We start from the raw sequence: 8,538 nt of genomic DNA, 5'->3' as shown, positions 1-8,538 counted from the left end.
ACAAGAGTAAGAGTGAGCACTCTTTCTCAAGCGTTCTCTCTCTTAATTTTTATGGAAAGAAGAAAGAGGGAGGTAGATGGACAGAACTCAGACTTTTATCGAGAAGAGCAAACTTTCCATTTTCCAATAATAAGAGTACTTTTTAATTATTATTTTTTTACTTAAAGGATATAAATGGAGTATTTTGGTCACAAACCAAAAGATTTAAGTAAAAGAAAATTAAAAATTAAATACTATTAATCTATCTAACACTAACTGCTACTATTTTGAGGAAATAGAAAAATATGGATTTCATGTGATTAGGAATTGATAAGTTTAATTTATTTATATAAATAATTTAGAAAAATAATTTTAATTAATTATATATATATATATATATATTATATATAAATATGACTTATTTATTACGTCATTCGGTTCAACCAATACGAGTCATCCAATCCGACTAAGTGACCTGTGACCCAGTTACAAATCCGGTTTGATATCCGGTCCGATTTTGATAACATTGGTTATTAGCGTAGTTATAAAAAATTCTACCAAAATGACAACAATTAAATTTACTACATATAAGTTAATCACAAAAAATAACTGCATGGAATGCTTATTACGTTATTAAAACAATTATAAACAACCTAACAAAATGAATAAAACTGTTTCAGTTTATCAATACACTAATGGTTAAACCAACCAACATTTTCAAACTTTGTGTTAGATAGAGATAAAATTGATTTTATGAGCAAATAAAAAAATCGAAAATATAAACAATATAATAATTTTTATTATTGAAATATTAATTTCTATTAATATATTATATAGATTAGAATTTTTCTATATAGTTTAGGAAGTAAGAAGTTTCTTTTGTAAGCTTGTAAATTGGAAACTTTAAATTAAGAGTAAATTTATACTTTCCCTTAATACGTTCGCTACAAATTAGAGTTCATCTCTACCATTTTGTTTTTTGTTTTTGTTTTTTGTAAGAAGAAAGAGTTTATCTCTAAAATAAAACTACAAAAGAATTAAAAAAAAGTTATCCTACATCAATAGTTGATTGGGCTAACTCCAATCTCTTCAAAAAAAAAAAAAAATCCATATTTACAAAAAATATATGGTTTAATAATTAATTGGCTACTATTTTGATGAGTTTAAAAGAAATTCGACTCAATTTAACTTTTATCTTTTTTTCCTCAATATAAAATGATAAATCTTATTGATTTTTAATTAAAAATTGAAGTTAATTGAATTGTGGATCATGCAAAAAAAAAAAAAAAAAAAAGAATATTGTTGCTAGGAGATACTAATTTGTTATGGAAAAAATTGTATTAGGTGCCTCATAAAAAGCATGTATGATGTATGTAGAAGATTGGATTTAAGAGGCTGGTTCTATGCTATGGATGGAAATTGGGATCCAATCCCAATAGATACCTAACATCTTGTAGGAAGGCCCAGCACCAAATATTACACATCTTTTTTTGTTTTTTTGTTTCTTTGTTTTCTAAAGTTTTATTTATTTTTGTTAAATATCATTACTTGTTTATTTTTTGTTTTTCTAATTTTTCAATTAGTATAATGACATAATACCTAAAATAACAAGTTACAATATAAGTTATTAACAAAAATAACATTACAAATATATATTCTAAAATGAAATAATTCATATAAAAAGTATTGATAAATAAGGCATATTTTAGGTGGTAGGATCTCTGGTTCTTCCTTCACGCCTGATTGTTTCCTACAAGATAATGGAAACACAGGTGGTCGACGAGGGACTCTCTGATGTTTAAGTCAGCATTTTTCTTAGAAGCATATAAAGCAAAGAGAGTAGATGATGTGTGCAACACATACGTGAGGGCTCTTAGAGCCATACCTTTTATAGTCCCCTCATACTAATAAAGCAAAGAGAGTAGATAAACTGTGCAACATGTACATGAGGGCTCTTAGAGCCCTACCTTTTATATTCCCTCTCATACTAATTAGGATATGACTTCACATCAATTCAAGAAAAGACGTCATAATACAAATCTGCTACATACACTGCCCCTCTCTAGGTTGGAATTTCCAAGGGCGTGGTTTGCTATCGTACCATTAGTGTAAGAACAAATCCTTTGACGCCAGGGTGTGGGCCATCCCAGCCAAGATCCATATTCACAGACTCAATGGATAACATTTGCTTATTATCAAAAACCTCATTCTCAAAGGGTAAAAATACCTTTTAAGGTTGAAATGATTCTTTGGTTCATGACTCAAGCTACACAGGCTATACTTTGACAATAATTCCCCCATATTATTCGGATGCACCACATATGTACAATTGCTATAAGATAGCAACCCAATAGTACTTCTATCCATTCTAATGAGAGCTTTAAAACCCAGTGTCATATTCATTTGGTTTTTTTACTTCTACCATTTTCCAGAGAATTTTGATCTTTTACTTTAGTATGTTCATCGATCTTTCTATCTACTTAGTCCCTCTTTCAATCTTTAGTGCCTTTCTTCTTCTTCGACGACAATCATTCCTTTTGTCTCTATGTTTTCTGGTAAGTTTTAGGCTCATTTTCTTCTAGCTTTTTATATTTGTAGTCCTTAATGCAATTTGTAAAGTAATGTCTCAACTTCCCTGCGCATTTTGAATCGCATCAATTGGAGTAGAAACAAAGAAGTTATGGCCAAAATACTACAGTTGATCATTGAGATGTTAAGTCTAGCATGGACGAGCTGTGATGTAGCTCGACGAGCTGGCCCTAAAAACTGCATTTTTCACATTTTTAATCAACCCTTCACCAATTAAGCTCCCAACAAATCAATTAAGCTCTAAAAACAAACAAAAGCAAACAAAAATTAGCAATAAAAAAGTAAAGAAGAAAAATTAACTATAAAAACATAAAATTAAAAGAATTGGGTGGTCTCCTAATAAACGCTAAGATTATAGTCAGTTAGCTCAACTAACGACTTATCTTTTATGTAAATGAATGAAGTCTTATGAGGAATCCAAACTCTTTGATGAAAATTTCGTGAATGCACAATGAATTATTCACAAAATTCCAAGCAATCAACATCCACGATAGAAATTTAAAAAATTTATGAAGAGTTTGTGATTTCTCCCTCTTTGACTCTTGTCGTAAATCATAAACCACACACAAAATGATTCATTGGGGGTCATCATGAATTCTTTTACTGTAGTTTCATGAAGCTCCGACTTGATTGATTCCTCATTTTGAGATAGAGTTTCTAACTCGTCAATTTGAGCTTGATTGTCCTTACTCTCCATTAAGATTGGTGTTAAAGATGTATTTAAGAACTCGTCATGCTGAGATTTTTCCATGGTAGATGCTTCAACATGTTCATCTAGATTAATCTCCCTAACCGATTCGTCTATAGTCAAATCAACTGGTAGACCTCTTTTGATGCAAGAATTTTGGATTATAGTGTAGCAACTATCATGTTGATTTTCTTTTAAAAAAGCATACTCAAGCATAAGTTCCTCAATAGTCTTTTCGTTCTTGCTTATTTGTGCTAAATCTAGATAATCCCTTTAGCACTCTTCCCACGAGATCTCTGAATCGTCATCCCAATTGGGGTAGAATGCGTTGACGACTTTCTCCTCTGATGGCCTATAAAGGAGACTTTCATAAGGATAGTGATGTGTTCCTCATGAGAATCCATTTAACTCCATCCCCTTTCAAAACAAACATAAAAATAAAACTTGATTAACGAGAATTCTTTGGAATATGTATTAAATAAACTAGTCCCCGCCAACGGTGTCAAAAACTTAATAAGACTAAATCACATATATCAATTAAGAGTAAGTGGACTCTATCGTATCAAGTAGTAAACGTTCCGAAGAATGGTATCGATCCGACGGAGACTAGTACCTAATGCCCTATTCGTACTCGAATTCTATATTATCTAAGGTATCAGTTAAGTGTATTGAACTTCTATACTAATAAAACAATTAAACCAGCAAAGCATATGGACAATTAATCTGTTACTTATGAATGGAACACTAGGATTTAGGATCCCCATGATAATTTCTATGGATCAATAAGTGTATGTTGTGTGAATTTAAAGGTTAACTCGAGACGGTGATTTTCCATTAGAAAATAGTAACTCGTATCAAGAACTACTAAATCCACCTCAAACATTATTAGGTCGATGCTTGGTTAGGCAAAATCTCTAATTTTATTTGAAGGCATTAAACGCTATGAAGGCTAAGTCATAACCTAGACCACTAAGCCACACTATTCGGGTAAGGTATATGATTAACTAATATACTAAGTTGACTCGTTTACTTGGTTATGTTTCATTATTCAACTTTTCTACCTAATTACTTGGTTAGGTTTCTTAGGTAGAGGTTAGCAATACTTTAGTTAATTCTCTACTTAAGTTTTACAACACAATATAAACGCCTATTAACAATCCATACTCATTAAGCACGGTTCACCGCCATCCTAACTTATAGTGTTTTAGCCCATGCCTGAGCTAAGATACAAAGGCATGATGGGATGGATTGAAGATGAACTCATGTTCAGCAAGTTAGGTTTATTCATTCAAGAATAAAAGACGAAGAGAAATCTTGAATTAGACGAAGTAAACTTGAGAATAAGAGGTGAGAAAACAAACCAATGTCAAAGCTTGCTTAACTAAACTAATAATGGAACGAAAACAGTAATCTAAACTGATGTAAAATGAAATATAAACTAATGTGTGTGAAAACAGAAAGTAAAACTAAATTACGACTAAGCTAATCTAACTAAAGATAATTAATGATCACTAATTAGAAAGACAAAGCCCCTATTTATAGTGCTTATAATCGTCCCCTGGTCTAATTAGGTCTAGACTCTTTAAATTCGGAATGAGGTTATTGAAATCGAATCGGATCGGGTTTCTCAAATTAGAAACACGTTAGGATTAGACTTGCTGATTTGTCGTAGCTCGTTGAGTTGCTTGAGGTAGCTCACTGAGCTACTCTGGTTTCTTGATTATCTTCCAAGTTTGATTGTCCTTACTCTCCATTAAGATTGGTGTTAAAGATGTATTTAAGAACTCGTCATGCTGAGATTTTTCCATGGTAGATGCTTCAACATGTTCATCTAGATTAATCTCCCTAACCGATTCGTCTATAGTCAAATCAACTGGTAGACCTCTTTCGATGCAAGAATTTTGGATTATAGTGTAGCAACTATCATATTGATTTTCTTTTGAAAAAGCATACTCAAGCATAAGTTCCTCAATAGTCTTTTCGTTCTTGCTTATTTGTGCTAAATCTAGACAATCCCTTTGGTACTCTTCCCACGATATCTCTGAATTGTCATCCCAATTGGGGTAGAATGTGTTGATGACTTTCTCCTCTGATGGTCTATAAAGGAGACTTTCATAAGGATACTGATGTGTTCTTCATGAGAATCTATTTAACTCCATCCCCTTTCAAAGCAAACATAAAAATAAAACTTGATTAACGAGAATTCTTTGGAATATGTATTAAATAAACTAGTCCCCGGCAATGGTGCCAAAAACTTAATAAGACTAAATCGCATATATCAATTAAGAGTAAGTGGACTCTATCATATCAAGTAGTAAACGTTCCGAAGAATGGTATCGATCTGACGGAGACTAGTACCTAATGCCCTATTCGTACTCGAATTTTATATTATCTAAGGTATCGGTTAAGTGTATTGAACTTTTATACTAATAAAACAATTAAACTAGCAAAGCATATGGACAATTAATCTGTTACTTATGAATGGAACACTAGGATTTAGGATCCCCATGATAATTCCTATGGATCAATAAGTGTATGTTTTGTGAATTTAAAGGTTAACTCGAGACGGTGATTTTCCATTAGAAAATAGTAACTCGTATCAAGAACTACTAAATCCACCTCAGACACTATTAGGCCAATGCTTGGTTAGGCAAAATCTCTAATTGTATTTGAAGGCATTAAATACTATGAAGGCTAAGTCGTAACCTAGACCACGAAGCCACACTATTCGGGTAAGTATAAGATTAACTAATATGCTAAGTTGACTCGTTTACGTGGTTATGTTTCATTATTCAACTTCTCTACCTAATTACTTGGTTAGGTTTCTTAGGTAGAGGTTAGCAATACTTTAGTTAATTCTCTAGTTAAGTTTTACAACACAATATAAACGCCTATTAACGATCCATACTCGTTAAGCACGGTTCACCACCATCCTAGCTTATAGTGTTTTAGCTCATGTCTGAGCTAAGACACAAAGGCATGATGGGATGGATTGAAGATGAACTCATGTTCAGCAAGTTAGGTTTATTCATTCAAGAATAAAAGACGAAGAGAAATCTTGAATTAGCCGAAGTAAACTTGAGAATAACAGGTGAGAATAAGAGGTGAGAAAACAAACCAATGTCAAAGCTTGCTTAACTAAACTAATAATGGAACCAAAACAATAATCTAAACTGATGTAAAATGAAATATAAACTAATGTGTGTGAAAACAGAAAGTAAAACTAAATTACGACTAAGCTAATATAACTAAAGATAACTAATGATCACTAATTAAAAAGACAAAGCCCCTATTTATAGTTCTTATAGTGCCCCCTGGTCTAATTAGGTCTTCTGGACTCTTTAGAGTCAGAATGGAGTTATTGAAATCGAATCGGATCGGGTTTCTCGAAGTAGAAACACATTAGGATTAGACTTGCTGATTTGTCGTAGCTCGCCGAACTGCTTGAGGTAGCTCGCTGAGCTACTCTGGTTTCTCGATTATCTTCCAAGTTTGACTTTGTTTCTATAGTTGACTCCTTGTTGACTGCTCCTAGTCAAGCTGGTTATGCAGCTCGCTGGGTTACTAATGTAACTCACTGAGCTACTTGCCTGTTTTTGTCCCTTTTGCTTCGAATCAAATTCGATTGTACCTGAAATGACTCAAAACACTTATTAGACAAATAAGAAGAAGAAGAAGAAGAATACACTATGAACCAGAATATTTAGGCTAGAAAAGCATATAAATAGGGTTAAAACTACACTCTACACTCTATGAAATATGTCGATAAGAGCAGCCCCACACGCTGTGTGGCATGGCTTTTCCAACACAAACTATTTAGGGGAAAAGATGGAACAAGAGCTGCCAGAATTCTGATTTCCTTTATAATTACTGTTTATGTCACTCCTTATTTTACTGTTTTTCCATTTGGGCTTATTTTCCTAAATGCCATTTTGGCATCCCATTTCTCATCCTATCTCTATCATTCTTTATTGTTTTGGTAACCCGAGTTAGGGTGTTTTAGTCTTTGCATTATTAGTTATTTAAGTCTCCTTATTTGTAAGGTTGAGTAACTTTTTTATGAAATCATTTATCAAAAGCCTCCATTGGAATAAGGTTGAAACCTTTTCTTGGGATTAACTTCCTTCAAGCTAGGTTTGAGAACAAACTCTTTAGTTGGTTTAATTCGATTTTAATCCGTATCAACAAGTTCGACTTCCTTCTATTGAGATGATTATTTGAGTGGAAGGAACACTACTGATTCCGATTTCTAGTAAAATTTCTCTTGATTAATGTGTACAATTTAGGCAATATGTGGCATAGAAAAACTGAATGCATTTATTATCAATACATTGATGCCTAAATATTGTCGAGTAGGCAGTTTATAATTATGAAGAAGCCTTCCCTACTATTCTATTGTATGGGACAAGTAGAATAGTTCCCATTCCTTACCAGCAGGAGAAAAATGTGAATGGTCCTTCTCATCATCACATTTTTGTAGATTTTTCATCAACTTGCTACCTCTAGATTAGATATTTAGCAATGTCGTCAAGTAGATTATATTTTATATTTAATTTTAATTTTGGTATATGATCCACAGGAAATGCGTAATGTACGTCTAAAATTGGTGGTGGAAATTTTTTAATGCCAATATATTTCTATACGACTCTAATTAGGTTAAGTTAGGCATACGTGTATATTTTTAGAATTTGAAATTTTAAAAACCAATCTCAATTTGGGTTTAATATTGCAGATTATATCTGGACATTTAATTTAGGTCGAATTAATTTCATTTAGATTCTATATTTAACTTTTTTTTTATCTAAAAATCATTAATTAAATTAATTTATTAAGAAGAAAATGAAAGTTGAAAATTAAAGGGTTGTTAAAAGTGGAGCATTCTTTGAGAAATTACAACAACATTTTGGAAATATTACAAAAATCACCGCTTTTTACTATGATGATGGGGGGAATTATTAGATACTTATTTTTACATGATGAGAAGAAAATGGGATATTGTAGCAATATTATGATATCTCTCCATCATCTTCATACATTATTACTTATACTTTTTTATTAACATTTACGTCCATAATAATAATAGGCCGAATCCATTTAAAGAGGTGAAAGATTAGAGTCAGATTTGCCATAATCTTAAGCTATATATAGGTAGTTTAAATCATCCAAACTCTAATCTCATAAACGTTTTACTCGTTTACCCCGCTTTTCAAATATAGCTTAATTGTTTTGTTTCTCAAATTATTACTTCAATAGCTTACATATTCAAGACATGTTTTTTCTCG

This window comes from Euphorbia lathyris, chromosome 3 (assembly GCF_963576675.1).
Source record: "Euphorbia lathyris chromosome 3, ddEupLath1.1, whole genome shotgun sequence".
In the NCBI taxonomy this organism is placed as follows: domain Eukaryota; kingdom Viridiplantae; phylum Streptophyta; class Magnoliopsida; order Malpighiales; family Euphorbiaceae; genus Euphorbia; species Euphorbia lathyris.
This window is presented reverse-complemented; position numbering follows the sequence as displayed.